This window comes from Eretmochelys imbricata, chromosome 15, assembly GCF_965152235.1.
Source record: "Eretmochelys imbricata isolate rEreImb1 chromosome 15, rEreImb1.hap1, whole genome shotgun sequence".
NCBI lineage: Eukaryota > Metazoa > Chordata > Testudines > Cheloniidae > Eretmochelys > Eretmochelys imbricata.
This window is the reverse complement of record NC_135586.1, coordinates 15,575,334-15,602,253: the sequence shown is the minus strand read 5'-3', so window position 1 is coordinate 15,602,253 and position 26,920 is coordinate 15,575,334.

Here is a 26,920-nt window from a genome sequence, read left to right as displayed (position 1 = left end):
ATCGCTTCCCTCCACCCCTTAAAAACAAAATAAGCGAGGCAATAAGTCACATGCTATCTCCAGCCAGTATTTATATTGGCTTAATATTTAAATCTCATAAAACTAATGCTTTGCTTAAATAGTCCAGAGTTTTTGCAATAAACCAGGGTGTGCAGCCCAAAGTGTTTCTTTGGCATTCTTGCACTTTGCCCCAATTCCACTCAGCTTCCCTCCAGTGTGTGGTCTTCGAGCTGTGTAAGGAAACCTCGTCCCCTAATACAAACCCAGGGCTGTGGAATTTAAAAACCTTCCTAAAGTTCAAGCACATTCTTTCTTCTTGCCTCCCTTTTTTCCTTTAAACATCTCCAAACTAGTCCAGGGAGCCGGGCTAACCAGTAAACTTTGTGCAAAAACAATAACGATAATCAAAAATAAAATAATTCAGCAACAAAATACAGATTCCGATTCAAATGGCCTTTTGGCAGTTTACATCCAGTTGGATTTCTGCTAACTGCCGTGTAGATTTAGAAAGTCAACCAAATTTAGAACACTTTTTACTCAGGAAACTCTCCATGAATTTAATCAGCTTACTTCACTAGTCTTACTTCACTACAGTGTATGAAAAGTTGGTTAGATTTTTTGGCATTGTTTAAAGTTTGAAACCAAAGTATTTAGTTTTATAAAGTTTTATTTTATAATTTTGCCTTATTTAACTAGCAGTTACTTTTTCAAATTTTTTTTTAAAATTGAAGTAGTTTAAGGAAACAAAAGGTAAACAGATTTAAACCTAAATAACAATAAGTTGCTTTTTAAATGTTACCTAAAATTATTTACAATGTCTAATTTGTAATGTTTAAATGCTATGTTTCTCCTTACTGTCAATATGTTTTTTAAAAGAAAAAGTTTGAATACTTTTGTTTTATTATGTAAGTGGATGATTTTGCAAAGTTCTCACACTTCTTGATGGCAGTTATTATAAGGCTTATTTAGTAAAAACATTTGTTTAAAACCAGCAAAACCTTCTTTAGCATTTAAAAAATAAATTAATTGTAATACTTGGAAATAGAATCAAACGTGTATTTAACAAGTATCAAACGTTTCAGCTAGTAATTTAAAAAATGGTTAAAGCTGTTCATTTCTCCTAAATCTTGTCTTTAATATAAAGCTTCATATAACTTGTACATATTTTTGTAATATGTTGACTCCGAAATGTAAGGGGAAAAAAACCAACTCTGGTCTTTCCCTTCCTACAATGTAATACAGTACCTTTATTATAAATTAAAAAAACAAAACAAAACAAAAACCCCCGAGTTAAATTCTGGAACTTTTGCTGAAGTCAATGCAAGGTAAAATTTTGATATTTCACGAAGTTAATTAAGAATGACATTGAATCAGTGTGGCTGTTGAAGATATTCCTGTTGTTGAATGTAACATATCTGTTTTAGAGTAAATTATGCACAGAAGGCAATCTCTTTGAGAAGTTACTGATTTATCATTTATATTGGAAAGTCTCTGAAGTATACTGTTGTCCAGAGCCCTTTTTCTGTTGTACTACTGGCAATTATGATGAGCAGTGCAATATTAAAAGGGCATTGGCTGGCAGAAACATGACCCCCTTTAACAGCCCACCCTCTTCAGAATGGGCAAACAACCCTAAAATAGATGCCTCCTCCAGTATATTTATGCACGTGTGTGAAATAAGATTTTATGCATGTGAAATTGTTATTAAATAAGGAGAGATTGTGGACTGTAAATTCTTACATCTCTTAAGATAGATACTGATTTAAATGTCATGTTTACAACACAAACTCCAAACATTTGTGTGAGCTTTCAAGGCATCACACTACCTATTTTGTTTACCAGTATCTTGTGAATTGTGAGTGACTCATTGTTCATTTTTCACCCTATGTAGTGTCTAGGTTGGAATTTTATAACAATTTTTAAGGGTTTTTTTTTCTTTGTATTAAATTTTTCCTATATGTTTAAGGTGATCACCAACCTTCTAAGACTGAATTTAATGCTCTTATTTTGTATGTGAGATTCTGTGATGTTTATATTGGGATTTTTTTTGTATAGTGGCACACACGAAAATATACGTGTGAGAGATTGTAACACCCACACCCACAAATACACACTTTGTATATGTCTGATCACACTGATGTTTAGGAATTTTGTAATGTTTTCCATAACACATTAAAGATGTGTATTTATATCATTATATACACACACCCCATGTTTTATAGTCTATATTGTTCAACCATCATGAAAAGTACAGTACAATCTGGAGAACTTTTAAAATTAATTGTGGACAAATGGCACCTATTGAACATTTATTTTAAATTGTGTATATGAGATTAATTTACTGTGCAGTTTGCCTTTTATGGAGACAAATATTTCTGGGGACACTGAATTTTATGCTCATTCTTTTATTTCCCCTATTGAAATAAATATCTGTAAAGTGTACCGGGAATGGCTATACTGGTATATAGCAAAAGACATGAGTGAATTAAGGAGCCATGTTTAACAGGGGTCTGTTTGTTTTTGTTTTTAACTAACTTTTTGTTGTTCTTTTACCGTGTCTAATTACGATCTCAAGTAAACTGTAAGCCACGCAGAATTTTATTGGGGCTAACATAAAAACCTTATTGTGGTCAACAATCTAATATAACAGTCCCTTACACAAGGATGCAGGGACAGCTGTGCACAATGTGGCTGCTGGAATCGCTGGCTCTGACAATGTTGCACTACTGTCTGCACAAATAAAGCAGTGCAATAATATTGTCAAAGCATTTGGTTCCAGTCTTAATACATCCTTATGATCAGTTACTGTTGCACACCCAGTCCCCTTTGTGGAACTTCGTGTAGTTATTTAATGTGTCTTAATATGCAACTATCCCTCTACTATGATTTTTTTTCCTAAGGCTTAGGCGACCTTAAGATGCCAAGATTGTGTAAAACCTGACCCATATATATATATATATATATATATATTTTTTTTTACTAGCTTAGTTTTTTTCTTGGTCTATATGGAAATTCCTTGGTTTTGTTCCCATTTGTGACTGCTTCAGTGTACAAAATGGATTTCCTCTCCTGCCACTCGTGTGTGTTTGTGTGTCCAAGTTGTACAATAAAAAGATGGCCTATTCAAATTTAAAAGCCCTCTTGTCCTCCTTTAGAACAAACACCTTTACTAAAAATCCCCCTCGGGTTTTGATCTTCTCTTTGCTTCTGGTTTTAAACCAGAGTTATAAGAAGCTAAGAATGTTATTGTTGTATATGGAATTCAGTGGCTTTTGTATCTATTTGCAGACTATTTAATTTCTTGCTTCTTCCTTACTGTATTTTTCAGGTTGCATTGTACTTCTTTGATTTTAGAGGAATTATTATTTAGATTCAAGTAATAATGGCATAGCCATTTCCCTTTAAAAAATTAAACAAAAAATCAGGCATGTAAATAACAATAGGGGTTCGAAAGGCATGATCCTGCCTGGATTCCTGAATAGCAAAAGTGGAATGAATCGGGGAGACGCATTGGTGAGGCAGACTTGGTAACAGTAAATTGTGTTAAGAATTGATCTTTAAATAACAGTATGTTGTCGACTGTCACTTGAATTTTTGGAGGCAGATGTGGAATTTTCACTTGCAGCTGCTGAGAAAGCAGTGCTGGGGGAGGGGGGGAGGGGCAGGAGAGGGGACGTTTTTGCTGGGGCCCAGGGCTGTTACCTGGGGGCAGGGAGAAGGGGAACAGAAGAAGTAGAAGGAAAGCTGTGATATTGGAACCCAAATCTATGGAAAAGAGCATTTGGGATTGGAATGCGTATCTAAACCCAGCCCAGGGCGTGCTAGTGAGTGAGGCATGGGAGGCAGAAAATGGAGTACCACTTCCTATGGGTTGAATCCCATTTCAGAGGGAGCAGGGGAAGCAGTGTCCACAATAACACACTCCAATTCTTTAATAATAAATAATAATAAAATAATAATAAACCTTGCAGTTCCGATATTTAGCGTGAGGGGTTAGGAAAGCCTCTTTCCCGTCCACAGCCAGAGGAGGGGAAGGAGGGGAAAGAGGGCCTAAGCCTTCCAGTTTGAACCAGAAGGCAAAGTGATGGTGGCTGAAAAGAAAATCAAGCAGCTGATGCGGTATCATACTGAAGAGGAGGTAACGTGAGCCGCCTTGGCTCCCTTTCTCCTAGGATTTTTTTTTTTTTAAATGCATCTCTGTGCATTGTGGCACGTTTGCCATTTGTGTGTGTGAAGAAACAGGAGGGCCTGGTTAGTTTCGGGTCGTCCCCCGCCACTTGATTTATCAAAAGCCTGGGGAGACTGAAACCTGCAAAGGCTCTGTTTGTTGGCATGACCATACTCCAGATCACAGACCTGGGAGCACAAGAGTAACAACGGCTCATTGACCTGGGTGTAATAATAAAAAGAGATCCCTTTCATGGGGGGGAAATGGAAGTCATCCCATTGCCCCTCGATGCTGGGTAGAGGCACAGACCCACGGAGGAGCCCAGCAGTAAATTAAAACGAGCCTCGAGAAAGTCCTTGGGGGGCTGGGGTGCAAGGATGTAAGATGGCCTCGCACTCATGGCAGCCTTGCTTGTTGTCCAGCCTGCCTGTTTAATGAGTTTAAAGTTTATGAATTGAACAAGTTCTAAAATATAGCAAATGTGCCTGAAGGTGCCTCCTGGGGGCATCTGGGTTTGGGCGTGAAACTTACTTGAGGCTGCTGCGGGGATTTGGTGGTTGTTGTTTTTTTAAAGATACCCAGGGCAATAATTTTCAGGGACACGCTATACTCCAGCCCTGTTTCCTCAACGAGGCAGTGGAAACCTAGTCATGCTGTAGGTGAGACAGTTAATTCTATGCATGGCGCGTTTGCTGCTCTAAAGCAGCAAAAGGCAGAACCCAAAAGGGGGTTGGGGGGCCTTTTTTGAGAAGGAGGGGTTTCCCTGCCGATTTTGGTCTGGAGATAGAGATTATGCATTCCACACCCTCCCTTCCAGGATTTAGTTGTCGTTTTTTTAAATCCTGCCTGGTTGAGGAATTTTAACAGTAAAAGGGGAGGAGGAGGGAAAAGAAACTGGAGGAAAGAAAAAGGGGGATTCGGAAGCAAAGGCCCCTTCAGGAGTCCCTATTTGTGTAAGGGAAACCATTTGCATGTGTGTGTATGGAGACTCCAGGGCTTGTCTCCAGTTGGGCAGTGGAGGGGGAGGGGGTATTTTGTGGAATGCAGGGAATCAGGTCGGGCTGAGGGGTGGGGGGAGGGCTTTGGGAGAGCTTCCATCCTGTTGTTGCATAAACTTGTTAAAAGAACCCCTCCTCTGTGAAGGCAGCTTACATAGGGTATTAGTGTGCTGGAGGAGGCCAGACCTGCGCCCTGGCTACACAACCAATTGGAACGGAAAGTGAAATCAGATGGTTTAAGTTTTCAGAGGGATTTTTTTTTTTCCAGGGGGACTTTTTGAGTCATTGCATTTAGTACTAGATTCATGTTAAGGTCGCTCATTCTTTGGCTTTTACTTGGGTGGTTTGGGGGAGGGACCTAGTCGTGCAGGGAGAGAGGGCCCAGTTTCTTCTGCGAAAACAGTTCCTGTCATGTGTGGGGGCAGTGCAGGGGGAGCCAGCCCCTCCATCAAGGCAAATGCATTTTGCGAGCTGCTCAGATCGCTGAGGAGTGAAGGCTGCAAGAGGACCCCTTCCATGGTGGGGGAGGGGATGCATGCACCCTCTGATTTGTGAGCAGGGTAGCGGAATTTTACAATGGCCTGGCTACCCCAAAGCCAGTTCCACGTGTTTCATCAGGCAGCAGGGCACTTTTAAGGCATTTTGTTTGCTTTGCTAGATTTACTGGCTCAGCATTTTGAAGGTGATAGGACTTAGCCCTATTTTGCTCCTGCATTTAGTATCATGGTGCTACTTTTTTTTTTTTTTTTTTTCCAACCAGACAGCAGAGCGCTGGTAAACACCATGCAGAAAAGCCATATTGTGGGGTTACAAAGTCTAGGCTGTTTAAGGAGCTCTGTCATTCCTTTTAATGGAGCTCACTGACGCAGATCTGGCTTCTGCCAGCTGAGGAAATGTTACTGCTGAGAAAAGGGTTATTGAAACCCACAAACTAAATATTTTAAGCAAGAATCAAATAGCAGGGCATTCTGGAGTGTAATCCCCTCTGACTTCAAGAGAAGGGGAATGTACTGATAAATGGCTGTGGGTGACAGAATTCCCCCAAGCTCAGTTGAAATCCACTGTGGAAGCTAGTGTTTTCAGAGAGGATTTACAAACTCTTATGTTCTGGAATCTCCTGCACACCTAGACAGGTTGACTCTTGCATGGAGGCAAGAATCACCTTTTTATCTGGAAGGATTTGTACTGACTTGCTCGATAAGCTTAAGGAGTCACAAATGGAATGCTAAGAATTTGGTTTTAAAAAAGAAAAAAAAGAAAATTAAAAAAGCAACACTTCCCTGTTTTAAAACAATGATTTTTTTTTTTAAATGGAAAACTCTAAATCATGTCTCGGCATCCAGCTGTTTCCACAGCATTTGGCTTGACCTTTGGTAATAATGGCAATTCCTTTTCAGAAAAAACATACTGTAGAATTTCATGCATGCATATATATGTATTGCAAGATGGCTTTTTGAAACATCTAGCTCCCCAAGCTATTGAAATAGCTATAAACAGCACTAGGCGGCTGGTGGTTTGTTACCTGGCCATTGTTTGTGAAGTAGCAACTGGTTTGACAACAAAAATCTGCCTCCAGAGTGGCACCTTAACCAGAAAGAAAGGAGAGAGGAAGACAGAAAACCCAGTGAGGGAAGCGGGGAGAGAGGGACAGTGAAATAGCTTCCTAAACTAAACCAGAACATCCAAGGTATGATCTAATAAGTAAGCAGGAGGCCTCTGAGCTCTGGGAGCCAGTTCTGTACTTTATTTAGCCCTGAGCTCCATAATAGGGTCAGTTTAGTCTATTCTGCCTGTTAATATCAGAAATGGGTGGCTGGATTAAAAATATTGCAATGACTCCAGCACTGCCATGCAGGTTAAAACCTCAACCCAGTTCCTTTCTTGAGCAGCATTTAAAGCGTTATTTCCATACTAGTCCTGGTGACATTTCCATTTAGTTTCTATAAATGTGATTAAAGGCAAAAGAGTTTTCTAAACATATCCAGAGAGGCTCAGCCTTGTGGTGTATAAATAGAATGCATTTCATAATCTCGTGTTTAAACGCTTATTTTAAAATAACCCCTATATACATTCCAGGAAAGCATTCCTGCAAAGGGAAGGGGATCAATACAGGGTTTGCATATTGTTTGCAAATGGTGTGATTATTATTGGATGTTGATTCAACATTTATTTTTTTCTCCTGTAAAACGGGGTGTGTATGTGGGGTCCTACACAAACACACCATCCCAGTGACTCTTGAGTTTACTTGGCATGTTGAACATAAGGAAATTCGTGAGACACATCTAGGCTACATATCCAGCAGCATAAACACAAAGTGACATAAATGTGCATTTTCCTAGACTTTTAAGCTATGATTGAAATTCAGAATTGTGTCCCTCTCTCTCTTTCCAGCCAGCTGCAGGTTTTATAATAATGTCACAGATCAAAGATGTATAGAGATTGTTGAACAGTGTTTTCCCCCTCCCTCCTCCCCCGATTGCTGAGGCAATAGTAATGTCACCTGAAGTGCGTTAACTGTAACTTTAAGCTTTAAACTCACCAGTGGGAACAGTTGTTTGGGCCATTAGAGAGGTTAAAAGGATGTGGGTTGTTTTAGTTCTGTTTGAAATAACATCCAGGCTGAAGGAGGAGAAAAAATTGGTAAATGTGAACGAAAGAGAGACTGGAATTATTGGACTAGAATAGATGGAAAAGGTAAGGTTGTGCATAGCTGTATCTTTTAAAACTTCATCAGTCTAACTAAAGATCTGGCTCTTGGAGATTGTTGAAAAGCAGGATTAACAGAAAATAATTTGCCAAGATAAAGAAAATACTCAACTTTGGCAAAAACCATTCTGATCAGTTTACAACAACCTTCTGTGAACATGGCCTTTTAATTACTGCAAGGAAAGGTTAATACAAATAAATAAAGAAGAAAAAAAGATTCCTATCTGCCTCCAACAAACACCTGAAAAGGAGGTGGGTGGAAAGTGAGGGGCAAATTGGATGTGTTTTTTCTTATCAGCCCATTTAAAAAAAAAATAAAAAATTAATGTAGCCTCTGTCCTGGTCCCACTTTTAGGTAGTGTCCTTGGTTTTTAGTTTCTTTTGGCTAGTGAGCCATCATCAAAGAGGATAGAGGGTTGTCTCCCACCAGAGTGCCAAACGCCGGTGATCTCTAATGGCCAAGACCAGATCAATGCGGAATGCATAAATTAGCCAGGAATCCATGAATTAGGGGATTGTCTCTCCATTCCACTCTTATTTAATCCCCTGGAAAGCAGGCTGAGGAAAGAGAAGCTTAAAGTGTCAAATTTGTGAATTGGTTTGGGATGGCCTGGGAATAAGATTTCCTTCCTATTCGCCCTAGATTCTCAAGTGTTACGAGATAACAAGTATAATGGGGCAGGTTTATTTAATAGCTCAGCTAGAGAAAAGCAGGTTGATTTAGCGGAGCAGCTCTGAATTTGGAGAAGATGGAGAGGTGTCCTGGCTCTTTGATGAGATTTATTCATGTGGTCACCAATGTGTTGAGAACAAAACAACGTGTTGAGAACACCAATGTGTTGAACAGCCACCGCTGTCTACAGAACCTTCCTGCCCATTCAGTTACGCACAAAACGTGCTGAAATGTTCTCAGGGAAACATCAGCTTGAATATTAGGTTGTAATTTGTGTATGTTATTCTAAGGACTGAGCTACAGAGCCACCTATACAGACCTTGTTTTGCTTTCTAATCTTTGTTGTGTGTTTAATGCTGTTGTTTCCAATGCAGGACGCGGAGAGATATTTTAAAACCTTGGCCTGTGTACGCAGTAAAGCCCTAGAAAGGAAATTCTACAAGGACCTGAAGCATGTTACTATAGGTTCAAAATACAACTAGCTAGCAATAAAATAAACAGTAGACCTTCCCAGCCTCTACTGTAGGCTAATTGATCTGGTGTTTTAGATAGAGGAGCGAAATCTGGATTTAGGAAGATTATGCACCCTCTCCAGGAAAAAGTATACAAATCTGGGTAACATCCATGCTGGAATTAAATATTTGTCATGGAGGGAGGGGGACCAACGACATTCTATTTTCCAGAACACTCATGCACTCAATAAGTGTTTCTTACACTCACTCACCTTTTTTATTCCCCTTTCAAAGGTGAATAATTATTTACAGGAATGCTCTATTTTGTAGGGATGCTTTATTTTCTAACTTTTTTACCCCTTCCACATTTGCAGACCTGTAATGGAGATCCAGTCACCTGCTGCAGGAAGCACAATCCAGCTTCCTAACCTTAAGGAAGAGACCCTATCAATATTGCCTCTGCTTTTGTGATCAGGGTAGTAGTGCAATATTGCTTATAGGGTCTTTTCTTTGGAGGGTATTCTTCACAGGAAAGAGGAAAGCAGCGTGCTGGTCAAGTTAAGGCAAAAGTTTATGTAAATTATGAACATTGTTAGCTAGGCAATTGATTGTGCAGAGAAGCTATTGTGAACATAAATGCTCCTGTGACAGATAATTGTGCATAGATGCTAATGCGATGACTCAAGTTGTGAGTAATTGGTATATTTTTGATGTTATTAGGCGGGGTACTGAAACAGCCTGGTATTATAAGCACGAACAGTTGTACTTGAACAGTGAAACTGGAGTAACCCAACATTGCTAACATTTTAAAATAGTCTGGGACCGGAGATGTTTGAAGGGTGCAGATTTTACATAATGCTGTAAACACCAATCAAGGAATGGGAGGATATACTTAGCAACATGCGCTTTTTGTATCCTGCACTTAGGCTGAAAACCGGCACAGTTCTGTGAAGCAGGAGTTTATATAGCAGTTGAAGCTATAATCCCAATAACCTTCAAAACAAATCTAACTTCGCGGATTAGCAAATTAAGTTTGATCCAGTAGCGCCTGGACACACAGGCAGCAGTTTATGGAGCTGTGATTTAGTTTACGCTACGTGTAAATAGCTGATGGGGTGGTTCTCGTAGATGGCCCCAGCCCCTCCATCTAATTGTTGTTTGAAGGCTGGGCCCTCAGAACACGCAGGCAATAGCTCTGAACCGTTATCTGATTAATAAAGGCTCTTTCTGCGAGCTGTAGGGTAAGATATGTGGGAAAGTGGTGGGAGAGAGGGGTGTTAAATCTCTTATTCCTCTTTGTAAATTATCAGCTGAAGGAGGAGGGGTTGACAGAAGCCTGAAATGACTGAGTGGGTGGCCTGTACCAGTATTTTCAGGTGGTCCCCTCGCTCTCTTGTGGGACCTTTGAGGCCCAGGAAAAGGGCATAGAGGGAGGGGACTTCAGAACGGATTAGAAAACTGCAGAGCAGCCCTCCGCCAGGGAAGTTTCTAATCAATTCCCTCCAGCAGCAGGGCTGAAGCCGCCTTGGGAGCGCTGCGCCCCTCCTTACAACGGCAGCTCAGGGCTGAGCCTTCTCCGCAAGGTTGCAACAAGAGCTCGGATCCAATGACACAGCTCTGGGGAAGCCAGGCTGGGTTTGGGAGGGGGGAGTTTTTCAGTGGGTGGGAGATCCCCATTATAAAGGGGCCACTCTAATTTCACATCTGATTCCATTTGCTGCCCTTGCTTTACTCCCCTCCTTCTGTTTTTTGTTTTTGTTTTGTTTTTTTATTTTGGGGGGGAGGGGGAGAGACATGGAAAGCATCTTGTGTCATTACCAAAAAAAATGAAGGAATCCCCCCACTCCTCGTTCCAAGCCTGAGCCCCGGCCTGCACTGGGAACCACCAGGCAGGCTGCCACTCTTTCCCTGTTGCACTACTGTCAAACTTGTAGCTAGCAGTGCAATAATGAAAGGGCGTCGGTCTGCCAGGGACCAGCCTTCCTCCAGTGACAGCCTGCAGGGGTGGGGAGCTGGGGCAGGAGGCCCCTCGGCTAAGAATTAGGTCGCTCACCTCCTCCACCACCTTAAAAAGGAGGCCTTTCATTCTGGAACTTTGTTTTCAGCCATAAAGCAGTGGAGATCTGGGGACTATGAATCAGTTTCTGCTCATTCGCTCTGGCGGGGAAGAGGTGAGTTGAGCAGAGCCACTCAGGCACTGAAATCAGACATGCCTGGATAGTGAACAGAACAGAAGACACCTCAGCACAGTTGGTATCAATGGGAGAGGAAGCGCAGGCTTCTGAGAGAAATCCAGAATCCTAAATGCCTCTACCCGACAGGGGGAGGAGAGGGAGAGGTTAAAGCACTGGTCCAACAAAATAAAGTAATTTCACTCATTTATTTTTCTGTCTTTTATGCCTGGTTGGTTTTATTTCAGGTTGCTAGAAACTTACTAATATTCAGCAGCACTATGTGGATTTAAAAAATAATAATAAATAATAATAATAATAAAAAGTAAGGCTCCTCTGGTTGTTGCAGTTCAGGTTGTCATTGGGGGTGGGACTGGGGCAGGCAGAGATAGTGAAGAGTGGGTGGGGGAAGAGGTGTGAAGTGGGGAATAGACTAATGGGGTGTTTGTGGGTAGGGGAGAAAGGGGGGGGGGGTTGCAGGAGGCTATACAAATGAACTAGATCAGAACAGCATTCGCTGCATGTGTGAGCGGGGCTGGGCAGTCCAGGAAATAGCCCTTTGATTATGGGTGACTTTGGTGAAATGGATTTGTCTGGGGGGTGGGGAGGAGGGACTGAAAAGGGTATTTCCTTTACTAAAGGACATTTCCACGCTGGCCTATTGAACCTGCACTTCTCTCTGGCACGATTTCTGCTTCATCATGACTTTTTGCAGCGGAAGATTAGCGCAGAAGGCAGACTGGCTGTGCAGGAGGGATGCAATCTAATCCTAATGAGAACGCTTTTACAGTCCATGCTTCATTTCCTATTTCTTTGGGATACTCTCCTCTCTCACACACACAGGCAGATCTTAAAGATGGATCCTTCCCTGCAGTCTATCTCCCAGGGAGAAGTCAGCTCTCTCCCTAGCTTCACCTTCAGGCTTTGCACACATACAAAATGGCTGCAGCAGCATGTGGGTGGGCATGGATAGCACAGGAAGCCGCTTTTCTCTTTCCCACTCGGCCTGCCCAGGAAGCCCCCTGTGCTTTGATTTGCTGGGGCATTTTGCTCTGCATATCTGGGTGGAATCGAGGGGTCTCCCAAGTGTCAGCTATGCACAGAATGGGGGAGGGGAATGGCCAGTTTGCATGAGAAGGGGACCTGCTGGGCCCCAGTGTTTATTTTTTTGCTGACCTGGGGATATGGTCAGTGAGAGCTGTGACAGCTGCTGGAAGCGGCAGGGGCTTTGAAGATTGCAGAGGTTGTGACCTGGAGGCCCCTTTCCTCTCTCGGTCCCAGGAGCTGCTGAGTCAATCAGGGAAAAGGGGACGTGAATTGGTGGGGGTTGCTCTTTGGCCATTTTTCAATCGGTGAATGAAACAGGAAAGGACAAATGCAAGAAGAAAGAGGAGCAATTACTTCCACTGCGGTGAATTGCTGAGAAGGGGAATCGCTGTCTGGTCAAGGCTTAACAAATAGTCATGGAAAAAACGTGCTCCAAGCACCCTGGCCCATTCTGAATTAAGGGCCATTGCAAATCAATATTGATAACGGAGTCAAAAGTTGGTTCTTACAAACTGTTCTGGATCACGGAGATACAGCCGCCTGCCATTTCCACCCTGTCCGCGAGCTCTGCTCCTGGTAGGGGAACCTCTCCCACTCCTACCCCTTTCCCAAGGGGTTCACACTGAAACGTCTGCCCCTTTGCAGCACAGCGCTGCGCCGCATTGACGGTCCACGACAAAGTGTCATAAATAATGACGGCGGTGCTGCCCTTGCCAAAATAAATGAACAAAGTACATTTTGTGATGCTGGATCCTTGATTTTTTTTTTTTTTTAAATGTTTGTTCACTGGGGAATTTGCACTATTTGGCAGCCTGCCATGGGGCTCCCACACCTTACCATGACTTGGGGAGGCTCCTTTAGCCTGGTGAGCCATATTTAATTCTTTTTTTTAGTTGTGGGACGACTTGGGCCTATGGGTCTTTCCTTTTAGGCTAGTAATCAGAATAGCAATCAGGGTGCCTGCCTTCAGCTGACCACCACACAACAGAGGCATGGAAAGCAAACAGCAGGCTTTCCAGTTAGTTTACACAAAGGTCGCTTCAGTCCTGTGTGTTGGTTACATAATACCATTTTGGGTTTGGGTTTTACACATTCTTCTGCTAAATATTTCTACTAGATTTGTTTTAAAATGATCAACATAAATCCAGCCCCGGCTTTAAAGGAAAACTCCAGTGATTAGGTCTAATACGCCTAGGTAGCTCACAGGCCATTTACTAACAAACATTCACAATAAGAATGTCCTTCTAGGAATACCCGTCACTGTTGTCAACTGTCTCTTACTGAGAATGGCGTTGGTGGGTCTCAATGAAGGCTGCCATTTTTACTGTTACTTCCCAGCAGGAAGGTTAGTCTGCTGCCTTTCAGGGCCATATCCTGCCATTGAACCACATGCAGAACTCCCATGGATTTTACCCAGCGTGGAACCAAGGCAGGATATGGGCTAGCAATTTGTGACAAAAGAAGTGCTAATGAAGCAGATGAGTGCATGAGAAGGGCTGGAGCCCATCCCAGCTGTATGTTACATTTGATTATTTACTAGAAAACAAGATGGAGGAAATATAGAAGCATTGTTCATATTAACAAAAACCATCCTCTTCCCTTTGCATCTCGCCCCCACCCCTCCCACCTATGCCCCTTTCACTTGGAAACCCGACCCTCAGTCTCCTCCATTCTGTCTTCAGTCACATCCTTTCTTAAAACACCACACTTCCCTTCCACTAATCCTTCCACCCGAGTCCCCCAAAGGGAGCAGCATGTGTTAGCAAAACTGCCCTGCTCTGAGATTTGAGCCCCTTCCCCCCACAATCCACCCACCCCAGGTCATCAGGAGCCTGATTCAGAAAGTGCTCTGAGAATACAGCTCCTGGTCCCCCTTGCGTGGAAAGCTTCCACATTCAGGGCTTGTCGCTATCTGCCAGATCCTTGTATCGTGCCAATCTCTAGTATCTGTGTGGGTGACCAGCTGGAGGTAAAATCTCAAAGCTAGCACACCTTTAAATAAAGGCTCCTTTCTATGATGGGCTGCCAGGGAAGGCTGCCCAGAACAAGGATTTGCCCTTTGGAACCCTAGCAGAACTGGGGCTGGGCATTTGTTGTGTCAAGAGATTTGTCTAATTTAGAATTTAAGTTCCTTGGGGCATCGTTTTCATCCATGCTCTGCAGAGCACCAAGCACGCTGCCCTCAAACTACAAACCAGATGAGTAGAATCCTACTTGCCCTCTTACCTTGGGGTGAGGGGCGAGTATTTTTTTTAATAGATGAGTAAAGTATCAGATTTTTCTCTTTAGACTCATCTGACCTAACTAGATCAAGAAGATGTAAATTGGCCTATATCACCGCTAGTGGCCGTTCTCATGCCCATTTTGTAAGGCTGTATTAAACCAATATTGAATTAAAAACTTCTATCAAATAATAGAATTTACCTTGAAATGAATGACAATCCTCAGCCTCTCTCCTATGTTCATCAGCTGATTGCCAACAGTCTGTATGCTGAGCTCTGAGTTAAAATCAATGGGGAGTTCTGCTTCATAAGAAAAACCCACCCATCACAGATCACAGTACAGACAAGCTGATAGTTTCTTGTTCCTTTAGTATTTATTACTTTCACTGAGCTAAGAACAACTTTAAAATACTGGTGATCAGTTCCTCTCTCCTCCTCTACACAAGCAATAGGGATAAAACTCAGAGGGGATTTTAAAATTTGGGGTTTCCTTTAAATCATCTCCCAAACTTTTAGGGGGAAAAAGAATCTAACAAAAGAGATTGTCCTTGGGAGCTTTTACTGATCGAAGGGGCTAAGAGTGGCAGAAAAAAAATGTTTCTAGATCCAAAAGAAATGGATCCTCAGCAGCTGGGTCTAGAAACTAAACTGGAAGCCACCTTTATGTGCAACAAGTGTTTTGTAGTTATACATAAGAGTGGTTAACTAGACAAGGCTGAACTAAAACAACATTCCCTGCAGATTTTTTACTTAGAGAATCTCACCTTCAAAGCCCCAAATATACTTTGTATTTAGAGGTAGGAATAAACAATCTGACAGGGCTGGTGTCTCCATTATTTCAGGCTCTCCAGTCAAGTTTTTCTCCTGTTGTCAGAAGCCAACCAAACCACCCATGCGTGCCATTAGTGAATGGGAATGTTTAAGAAAGAAGTGGGAGAGTCACATTTTGGGCTGAAAGGGGGGAAACCTAAACAGTTTCTCACTCATGCCTAGATCAAGTTATGAGACCATCCTTAAAGTCAGGATCAGCTGAGCACCTAATCTACCAAGGCAGGTCGATGACTGGCACATGGCAAAGCGCATCTCCTTACAGATGGTTAGGCACCCCATGGCCATGATGAGACCCTGCCATGCAGTAGCAGGATTATTTAGGGTAGGGACTGCTGGGGTGGCTGCAGGTCTCCAGCCAGGGGATGGAAATCACTTCCCTGCTCCCTTTGGCAGGAAGATGGTGCTTTCTTAGGGGAAGCTTGAATGAAGAGATGCACTTTCTGGGGCGGGGGTTGTGAGGTCTAGGCAATGGTATTTACACAAACGTGCATGTTAGGAAAAGAGTGCAAGAAACTTCCTCTAACGTGATCTTGAGCTTTTGTATCACCAATCTACAAGTCACCTGACCTGACTGTGAGCAGAACATGACCCAGAGATCATGAATCTGCAAGGGATCCTTTGGCAGGAAGTGGCTTTGAGCCCAAGGGATCATTTTGAAGCGCCATTAGTGTTTGAGTCTCATCTTTGCCACTATGTGCGGGATGGGGAATCACAGCAGCCACTGATCCTGACGGTTGTTAGTAAAACTCAAGTGCTGATTTCTGAGAGTCTTCAGGGTAGTGGCCCTTGATTGAAGGGACCCCCTCTCTTGATAACTAGACTGACAGTATATTTGTGTCCATACTGTTGTTTCTACAGCTCTACCCAGTGGGAAACTGATGAGGGGGAAGGAGTGTGAATCCAAGGGAGTCAGTCTGGAAGGAACTCCCCTACACTCCCTCCAGTGAGCGCTAGGGATTCAGGAGGGAGAGGGGCGGTGGGGTGGAAATTCTGTTTCTTATGGAGATAAAGGTGTTTCAAATCAGACCCCTCCAATTTGCCAATTCCACTGAGTTTATCCCTTGTTAGTGTTTGACACAGCTTACCTCCCACAGGCAGGAGAAGAGGTTAGAAGAGGTGGAACAGTGTCACAAAAGGTGGGTTTTTTTGGATAAAGCCAATTTCTAGGCTAAGGAAATGCTATTTTGATGAGCCCAAGTGTGCAATATAAAATAGAAGGGGTACCTACCAGGAGACAACATTTTGTCCAATTAATATTGCTCAGGCTATTTTCATGCCCTCTGTTTCCCAGACTTCTGTCTAAAATTAGCCTGAAACCCTCAAATACATAAACTTTTCTTGATCTGCAGAAACAAAATTGAAATCTATTGATGCTCGGCAATCTAGAAATAACTCAGAAAATTATCCATTACAGAATCTACGGTTTCTCTGATATTCTGTCCAGGAACTCTTGCTGGTAAAGCACTGGGTGCTGGACAAATAGCTGTGAGAGGGCATCAGGTTCAGAGACTCTTTCACTGCCATTTGGGGTTTCCACAAACAAATCAATGTTCTATTGTGAGTCTCTCACGTGGAACAAAAATCTGATTGCTTTGATTCCTCTCCCAGTAGAGGGGATGATAGTGGGGTATAGGACAATGAATAAAATACCTGGCCTAGAGTCCTGGTCCCATTAGAGTAAGTGGCGGGGGGGGAGGGGGGGAAGGGGAGAAAAAACCACCTGCATGAGGGCCAGGATTGACACCTTGCAAATAAATTCATTATCCGTGTGTGTATTTTCTTGATCATTTTATCACACTGTATGTTGAGATGTGTAGGTTTATCCTCTGTTTAGAGTCAGGAGAAAAAAAACATAACTAGTGATTCTAAATCCTTAAAGTCTTGAGACCCCAGTCAGGGATCAGTGGTCACATGTGCTAGGGGCTGAACACACACCACTCTCTGGAAACGACAGTCTTCGCCCTGGAGAGTTTAAGGCTGTGTCTACGCTAGACAATGTCACTGTTACTAATTGACCCAACAGGATAGCTCCAGTATTAAGTGCAGACTTTGGTGTGTGACCAGGTGTCCAAATAGCTATCTGAGATGAGGACCAGAGTGACAAGCAGCGCACAGAAAAGATCCAAGGGGCCAGTGTCACAAGACTGAAGAGTCTCGGCACTATGCTAGGCAGAATCCATGGGACCTAGCCTTCCTTGCAGCCAAGAGTGCTACTGGAACACCTGATGGCCACTGCTACGGTGGGTGACCACTGTGTGGAAACAAGGTGTGTTACATGCATGCAAGGGGACAACATGGTATTTAGCACACCCAGTTTCTCTAGTGTAGGCAAGGCCTAGGAATTTCTGAAACCGACAGGTTGCCTATAAGTAGACATGGCCCTCTCCTAGCTCTATATGCATCGTTTGACTGTCCAATCTCCCTCCAGCCATGAGAAAGGCTTCTTCCCGTACAGGAACTCCCATCTGTGGCCTTGTCTACATTAGGCACCCCTCAGTTTCTTCCCACCAGTGGGAATTCTAGTATAGACTGCACATGGGTGGCTGCAAACATTGTAATCACAATATCTACCTGCTCTAAGCACTCTTAGATGATATGAAGGTCAAAAAGCCAGCAGCTGATCTACACTAGAGCATCCACCCTCACTATCACCTGTGTAGCTGCCCAGGTAGGAAATAAACACTAATGTAAACAGCCTGAGAGTGTTTGAACACACATTTCCCTTTGTACCACTTTTTATTTTTATTTTTGTTAATTCCTGATAGATTGTTTCCCAGACACAGTCATATAGAGCCTAAAACTTAAACACGACTGTTAGGGTCAAGGATTTGCTGCTTCCTCAAAGACTCTCATAAGCAGCTATAGGTAAGAAACAAAAAACTAAAGCAAGCAGTTCAGAGACAAAAGCAGCACCCCCACTCCCCAGAGCCCTGTGTGCGATCCCACCGCTGTCTTTCCCAGCTATTGCTAGACCCTGAGCAATTAGTAAAAAAAAGTGTTTGACAATAGGCTCTAACTGAGACGGGGGTCCCATTGTGCTAGACGCTGCACACTCAATAATAGTCAGTCGCTGCCCCAAAGAGGTAACAGGCTACACAGCCAAAACAGATAAAGGAAAGATTATTATTCCCATTTTCCAGATGTGAGGGAAACATGAAGTACAGGGAGATTTTGTGATCTTGAGTAAATCAAAGAATCTGTGGCAGAGCTGGGAATCAAAGCCAACTCTCTCAATAGGACTTCCAGTGACTTAACCTCATGACCATCCTTCCTAAAGGATGTTAGATCATTCAAGGCATATATAAAGTCCCCTCGCCCCTCAAATTAAATTGTTTATTTACCAGTGAAACAATGAAATCACCTTTTAACACAGTGCCACACCCAACAATATCCTTAGTAGGGTTGCTTCATGCAGCTTTCTATCCTATGAAGGGATCATCTTCAGCACCAGCTGCTTTCTGCTCGTACAGGATTTTACACCCCAATTCAATTTTAGTGTGAATCTAAGCACAGACTAAGCATAGAGCGTAGGATAGTCCTGCATTTGCACAAGGGGTGTTGGAAGGAAGGATGACGCAGAATAAGAAGGGGCACAAGTGACTTGAAGGGACAAGCTGAGGATGACTCAAGGATCTTTTACCTGCACATTTCTTGCCATGTTGCCCCCACAATGCACTGTCACCCTCAACCACACTCATACCCCTCATGTGCCAATTTCCCCTTTAGTCCAATAGCCTCTTTCCCTGTCGTCCCCCCCACAACACAGTTGAAGGGGGGGTACACAGCTCGGTGTAAACCGGGGGTTCTCAACCCCCGCCCTCAGGGGGTCACGAGGTCATTACATGGGGGGTTGCGAGCTGTCAACCTCCACCCCAAACCCTGCTTGCCTCCAGCATTTATGATGGTGTTTAATATATTAAACAGTGTGCTTAACTTCTTAGGGGGGGTAGCACTCAGAGGCTTGCGATGTGAAAGGGGTCGCCAGTAAAAAAGTTCAAGACCCACTGGTGTAAACTCTCTTCTTCCAGAGAAGTCAGTGTACACCTGTGGTTTTTTCCTGGCCAGTTTCAATCAGCACAGCTTTCAGAAACTCTGTAACCAAGGACAGTCCTGATATTCTCTCTCTCTCACCACACACACTTGCAATATAGTGACCAATATAGTTAAGGTTGCAACGTAATTTCAGTCAGAAGCCCCTGTTTTCACACCAATAACTTTGTGGTTCATCTTTTGGTCTGATATTTTCAGTGTTTGATTTTTGCCCATAAGGTGACTTTTTTCTACAGTATGAGCAAGAATCCTTAGATGTTTTTATAGCTATGAGTGTCTGGGGGATGAGGGCAGGGAATACTATTTTCCCATTTAAAATCAGATCACTTCCTTTCCCCTCTGTAAATAAAAGCCTGGATAAATAACTATATGAGCTGAACTTCGAAATTTCAAGCTTGGCATCAAAGGCAGTGGTTCTCAACCTTTTCCATACAGGAACTCCACTTACCACCTTTTCCATTGGAAAAGCCCCCTTCCCATCTATCTGGATTCCCTTCTCATTTAGCAATATGGGAAGGGCGGGGCGATGGTGACCCTCCCACCCAGACTCCTTTTTGTAGGGACAATGACCCCCAGTTTGCGAATTCATAATCTAAGGATTCTTCACTGACAGGTAATAAAGTTATAAGCCATTGAGACATCACTTCTGAGCATGCGCAGTAAGACCTGCTAAGATTTTTCTTTTTTTAAGCCTACTGAAGCCATGTTCCCTGGTGATATTATAATACACCTTTTCCCTGAGTAAAGAGCCAGCGGGCACAGAGACTGCTGTCAAGTTGCTGCTGGGACCTTTTGTACAGGGAGACTGTTTCAGCAAGTTGTTAACATTAAAAATTCTGCCACAAATCAATGCTTTTGCGTCAGGAGCTAGAGAAAATAGCAAGCATTAAAATATTATGTCTCTCTTTCTCTCCTGGGATTTTAGGACCTTTGCTGTCTTTCCCTGCATTATCCAGTAGTTTAGAACTTTTTTTTTTTTTTTAATGAAAGCTAAGGTACAAGGTAGCAGCACATCTGCTTTAATGGCTGTAATACAACTTTACAGAAAACTGTCTCCAGGTGAACAATAGCTTCCTTTCCATCCCCATTCCACTGGTGGCACACATGTGATAGCAAAGAGCAATATAGTAAAAAGTTACCACGTTAGCAAGACAAACAGGAAGATACATTGCTATGTACGTGCAACTTCACTGAGTTAAGCATGCTGTAGATACTGCAGTTCCAGATTTTTATTTTAGCGGGGCAATCATAATATTGCACAAACTGCCCCCCAGTTCCCCCCCCCATGTTTAAGGAATATGTGATTGTGCAGTATTTGCAGGAGTTGGGGATTTGCACATTATGCATAAGTGAAGCCACATATAAGTTACATGGATCATCCCAAAACAAGCATTGATAAAGCCTTTGTGCCACATCACACCTGCATATAGTCTGTATAGAACACATTACAGGAAGAACTATTTTACAAATGTTTTAGAGGTTTAAAAAAATGGAATTGGGACTATTTCTTGTGTACTTCCCCAAGTGATGTCTGGTGCATTAATTAGCACGAGGCCAACGGTACAGGGCAATAGAGGAGTAACAAACAACAGAAAAGTTTTTTTAAAACAGCTTTTCTACACAGTCTAACTCAGGACATTCAGGGGACACCATCATAGGGCCTAATCACATCAGCCACACTATCAGAGACTGCACATCTACCAATGTGATGATCTATGCCATCATGTGCCAGCAATGCCCCTCTCCCATGCACATTGGCCAAACTGGACAGTCTCTACGTAAAAGAATAAATGGACACAAATCAGACATCAAGAATTATAACCATTCAAAAATCAGTCGGAGAACACTTCAATCTCTCTGGTCACTCGATTACAGACCTAAAACTCGCTATTCTTCAACAAAAAAACTTCAAAAACAGACTCCAATGAGAGACTGCTGAATTGGAATTAATTTGCAAACTGGACACCATTACATTAGGCTTGAATAAAGACTGGGAGTGGATGTATTATTACACAAAGTAAAACTATTTCCCCATGTTTATTCCCGCCCCCCCCCCACGACTGTTCCTCACATGTTCTTGTCAACTGCTGGAAATGGCCCACCTTGATTATCACTACAAAAGGTTTTTTTTCTCTCCTGCTGGTAGTAGTTCACCTTACCTGATCACTCTCGTTACAGTGTGTATGGTAACACCAATTGTTTCATGTTCTCTGTGTATATAAAATCTCCCCACCGTATTTTCCACTGCATGAATCCGATGAAGTGAGCTGTAGCTCACGAAAGCTTATGCTCAAATAAATTTGGTAGTCTCTAAGGTGCCACGAGTACTCCTGTTCTTTTTTAGGATACAGACTAACACGGCTGCTACTCTGAAATCAGGACATTCTGGGACCAGAAGTGAGCTCTATTGGGTGGATCTGGGACAGGTGTACATTCCTTGATGGTACAAATGTCTGTTATTTTGCAGTCCCTGAATCTGTTCACTGTAACAATCTATGACATCTCATCTTTTGCATAGATTGTAAGCTCTTTGGTGCAGGGACCAACTTTTAGCTGTAAGTTCGTGCTAGCTGCTGCACAGTGGGGCTTAGGGCTCTAGGTGCTACCATAACATTAATGATAACACAGCACCCTTTCCAGCCTTTTGCATGGTCACGAGACATCATATTTTATTATTATTTATTTGTAATACCATAGTGCCTAGAAACTCAATGAGGCCCTTTGTATAACCATTGTATAAACACAGTGCAAGACGACTGTCCCTACCACATGGAGTTTGCAATTTAAGAATAAGATAAAAGACAACAGATGGATGCAGACAAATAGATCGGGGAGTCCAAGGAAACAATGAGACAATACTGGTCAGCATGGTAGGCAGTGGGATAGCTTTAAAGCGGTCACTGGTTGAGGAGGGAGTACGTAAATTTGGGGAACAAAATCCACATTTGAAGGAGGGGAGGAAACAGTGTGCAAATAAATGATGGTTGTTTGAAACTGCTCCGAGTTATCAGTAGCCCCAGAGTGGATGGATTAGTGGGCAGGCGAGGCGGTCAAAGTGGCTTTATCCTATGGCTATGTAAATATATCACAAGAACAATACATACAAGGTAGTGTGGCTTTTGTTGGTTATGGTATTGAATAATATTGATTATCCCTTTTAAATTCTAGTATCAGAGGAAAGTCCGATCTCCATAGCTACTCTAGTATTTTAAGCATGAAGGCTAACACCTGTATTCTAGCATCATTGCCGGAGACCTGGAGTATGCAAGACACAATCTTTATGAAAAGTCTTATCACACATTAACTGGTGTTTTCCTAGAACTGTCACATAAATTGCAATGGTTAGGGGAAAAAAACAAAAAAGCATCTAGCACCAGTATTTCCAATTCTTTCGAACTCACACCTCCATATGGAATCCTGAAGAAGAGTGCAGGTGGCCGGCTCCTGTTGAGGGTCAGGAAAGGATGACCTCCAGGAAGCGGTGACCTCCAGCCATCTGCCAAGCCCTATTTATAATAAGTTACACATATGCCCACCAAAGCTCATTAAAATGCATGAGGGTTGAACCCTTCATGTCCATCTTTGGGAGGCTCACCCTGATATTATCAGGGACTCTTCATCGGATAGGCCACTTGGATAGATTTTTTTTAAATCTATTAACATTGACATCACCATCTTATCACCAGAGTAACATATGGTTAGCTTACAAGTCTCTAATATTTCACCCCAGCTACCAACACTCATCCTGTGGTGCCTATTGATCTCTCAGACATTTTCTTCCAAACTCAGCAGTTATTTTTCAAAACATGAGCATACAAACAAATATAAACTTAACAGATTTATTAATTTACTTGTGCTAGCTTATCTATATAGTATAGCTACCTTAATCTAAGTCCCAAGGCCTAATAGTGGCTAAGCGAGGTATCTTTCAGGCATAAGCCTGTAGGTTTCTTGCATTTCAGCTTCAAACATTAAGCTTTATTTAAGCCGGTTACCTACCAGGTATTAGTGTCTTATATCATGCCCTTATAATAAATTAATTTATGTGTTACAAGCTACAGCGGAGTGGTACAAAGTTTTCATCGATAGTTGCTTGGAACACCAGGCGTAACTCACTCATGCTCCATCACTTGTGGGCCATAGGACTCCTGCAGATAAGCCCCTGATCACCATATATCCCATATAGAATACTTACACCTCTTGACTACCACCTATAATAAATAGCCTTATGTCAACACTACCTTGCATCGAGGAAGCGTCTTCACTTAAATTTGTCTCCCTCGGACATAAGTGCCTCTCTATGCCGATATGGGAACACCACCTCCCCCAGCGGTGTAGAGTCAGGGTCAATGTAATCAGATTGATGCAGAGTCAGTGTACAGACTGCATGGCTTATATCCATTGTTACTGGTTTTCAGGAGATGTCCCACAGTGCCCTGCAAGGACAAGATCATGGATACAAGTGCTCCTGGTGAGGACATGCGCCACCGGCGATTTAATAACTACAGCCACCACGGTTTAAGTCCACATAATTTTGTTGTGTAGACATGGCCTGTATTTCCTTTTCCACTATCTCCCAGTCCCAGTGAGCCCTGTGGCCAGCCTTCCCAAAGCCTTCGGGAAACCACCGGGAGGCTCAGTTGGGTGCAGAGAGGGAAAATCAGTACAGGGTCTCCCAGGAACTCAAAACCAGGATGGGTTTCCTCCGGATAGATAACCAGCCTACCCAAAGCTGGAGCTGCTCGGCCCCCAAACCCTCCAGCGGCTGCCTCCCGGAGATGAGTCTTCTCTGCACAGTGCAGACCCCTCGGTCTCCCCACAGATCAGTGTTGGGGGCTTATGAGAAGAGGCGGGGGGCGGGGGAGGGTGTCTTTTGATGTCTGAAGAGCAGCTGGAGCCTGTAATCGCTGCCGAGGCAGAAACGGCTCACACCCACTGCGCGTGGTGCAAGGAGGGACAGAAGCCCTTCGCAGGCGAGTCTCGCGGCTGGGCCCACACACGAGGATCGGGGCCCTGCTACTCCCCACCCCCATGCCGGTGTTTTGACATGACCGTCGGCGGAGGCTGAATAAAGAGACGTCATTTGGCAGCAGCCCGGCATGCGCCTGAAGAGAGGATCGGGGAGGAGCGGACCGAGGAGGGGGGCGGCAGCCGAGCTGGCAGGGTGGGGGCCAGGATTACAGCAGCTTCCAGTGGACGAGGGCAGAGAGTGGGAGCAATCCTGCCGCTACCGGCCTGAGGAGGAGCCCCCAGCAGAGGAGATTTGCATGCTGCTGCCGGCTGATGCCGAGGCGATTGCAGAAGGGTCCTATGCAACCCAAACCCCTCCCCACCAAATCAAGGGCAGAGCGGGCCAAAGGGCTGGCTTGAGAGAGCCAGGAAGGCCACCCCGCGGCCTGGAGAGTTTGCAAAGAAAGGAGCGACGCTCCCCAGCTGGAGGACAGCGTCCCCGGGAGCTCCGCCTGCGCTAAGGGGCGCAAGGAGAAAGAAACACAGCCGCCTTCGCGCCCCACCGTGCGGGGCTGCGAGGCGCAGGGCGGGAGATGAAGGCTGCCCCGGGGAGCCGCCGCGCCGCGGAAACAGAACCAGCAGCTGGATTTTGCGCAGGGGCCGGATGGTTTCCCTGTAACAGATGGACGGTCTCGCACCCAGGTTGCAAGGGGAGGCGAACGTGCATGATGGATGGCGCGGGCCCGCCCTAGGGGATGGCCGGAGAGCTCTGTTGCAGGGGCTGGAAGATCTTGGACAGCCGGGCTAATTGCAGCTAGGGGAAAGGAGCCTGTATGTGAGTATTACCGTGGATCGATGTCCTGTATCCGGCGTTGGCTAGAGACATGATGATGATTTCAGCTCTTGTTTTCGGTGGGATCCCTAATGCAAACAATTTGCCAGATTATCAGGGCGCTTTCTTCTCTCATTGAGCACGGGCCTTCCAGCATATTTCTGGTAACCCCTTTGTGTATCCCCCTCCCCGCCCCCCGCCATAAAATTAGAAACCAGTTTGCATTTTAATATAGGGGTAATTGCTTCAAATACGTCTACTTTAAGCAAACAGACTCCAGTTTTGATTGAGTTTTACGGCTCCTGCGGAAAGACAGTAAACAGAAACGCCTAATGCACTGCTTTACAGGCTGCACTCATGTTTTAAACTTTCCTTTTAAATAGCTGAGTAGTAGATGGCTTGGCAGAGCCCGCCTAACAAGCAAGACGCGGCCGTGCTAGAGGTATTACAGTAGTTGATCGCCTTGGCAGGTGTAAGGCAAGGGAAGTGGATGTTATTTGTTTCCCCCCGAAGAGCATACATTTGTAGGCAATCCAAGCTACGCTGCTGGGTTGCCAAATCTGCAACATTCCCATGAAGTTCTGCACGCAGCAAGCGAGCTTTTCATTGCTCAGAGGCGTGACAGTAACAGCTCCAAACAGAAAGAAAGACAGAAAGAAGAGCAGCGCTAGCTAGTGGCCGTGATAGAAACTGCTCAACGTCCCTGACTCCGGCACTCTGGGGTGCTGCGTATTTCCCCTGCTAAAAATCTGCCGCCACGGGTTAAAGCAAATAAAATAGACAGTCGCACCCGTTGGGTTGCAGATCAGACTTAGTCTGAAGCTCGGTCCCCTCCATCTCCTTGCGAACCAAGGGGAACGTAGTAGGAGAGGCGTGTTACAGTCCAGTCCTGCCTCCCCCACTCTCCAAGGCGGCAGGATCGACTGTGAGGAGCCACCGGCGATGGGCAGGGCAGGGGTTTGGGGTGTGCATCTTATTACGAAGTAAATAGAGTAGCTGCCTGGGTGTCCAAGAGTTGGCGACAAAACCATTGTTAAGAGGTACAGAGTGGTACAGTGCATGATTCCCACCATGAGCAGCAGAGAAACCAGCTGCCAAGGCTGTCTAATCCATCATATTTACCAGGAATTGAAGCAAATCAAACAAAACTGGAGCAGACGCTAAACCGAACACACACCTCTTAGGCTGTGATCTGAGGGAGCTGCCCAAGAAAGGAAGTTCCAAAAGGATGAGCGCTCCGCTACAGAGCTCTGCGGCCAGTCCTGGAACACACAATTCCAGGAACCAAATTTGGGGGGATCCCGGTTCATCTCCATTTACCATGGCAGGGTGTAAGATGAGAGGTGGGGGTGATCCCATGCCCAGCTGAAATGAACGGGAGGGAGGGCAGGGAGATGTTTGCTACTGGACAGAATATGGGCACAGAATGAATGGGATCGGAGCACCCATTTCAGGGTGAGCCTGAAGTGTATTGTGTTGACAATTATTCCTTATCCCTAAGCTTCCAACAATATTTTAATATCTATAAGATGCACTTATTAATCTCTAGGCAGTTTAAAGAAACCATAACTCCCCTTTGGACAAATGCACACTTATCAATCAACCCTTTCAGAAAGAGAAGGCTAGGTAAACGTATTGGCCTTACGTGTCCTGAAGGTCAGACTTGGGCTGTTAGGTAGGATTCCAGACTTGAGGACCCTCCTCCACTGCTCACGCTCTGCTCCAAGGGATACAAAACTGACACTTGTATGTTAATTTAAATACAGCAAAACTGTAGGTCAGCCATTGAGCAAACTTTAAACTGGCATATGCTTCTGATA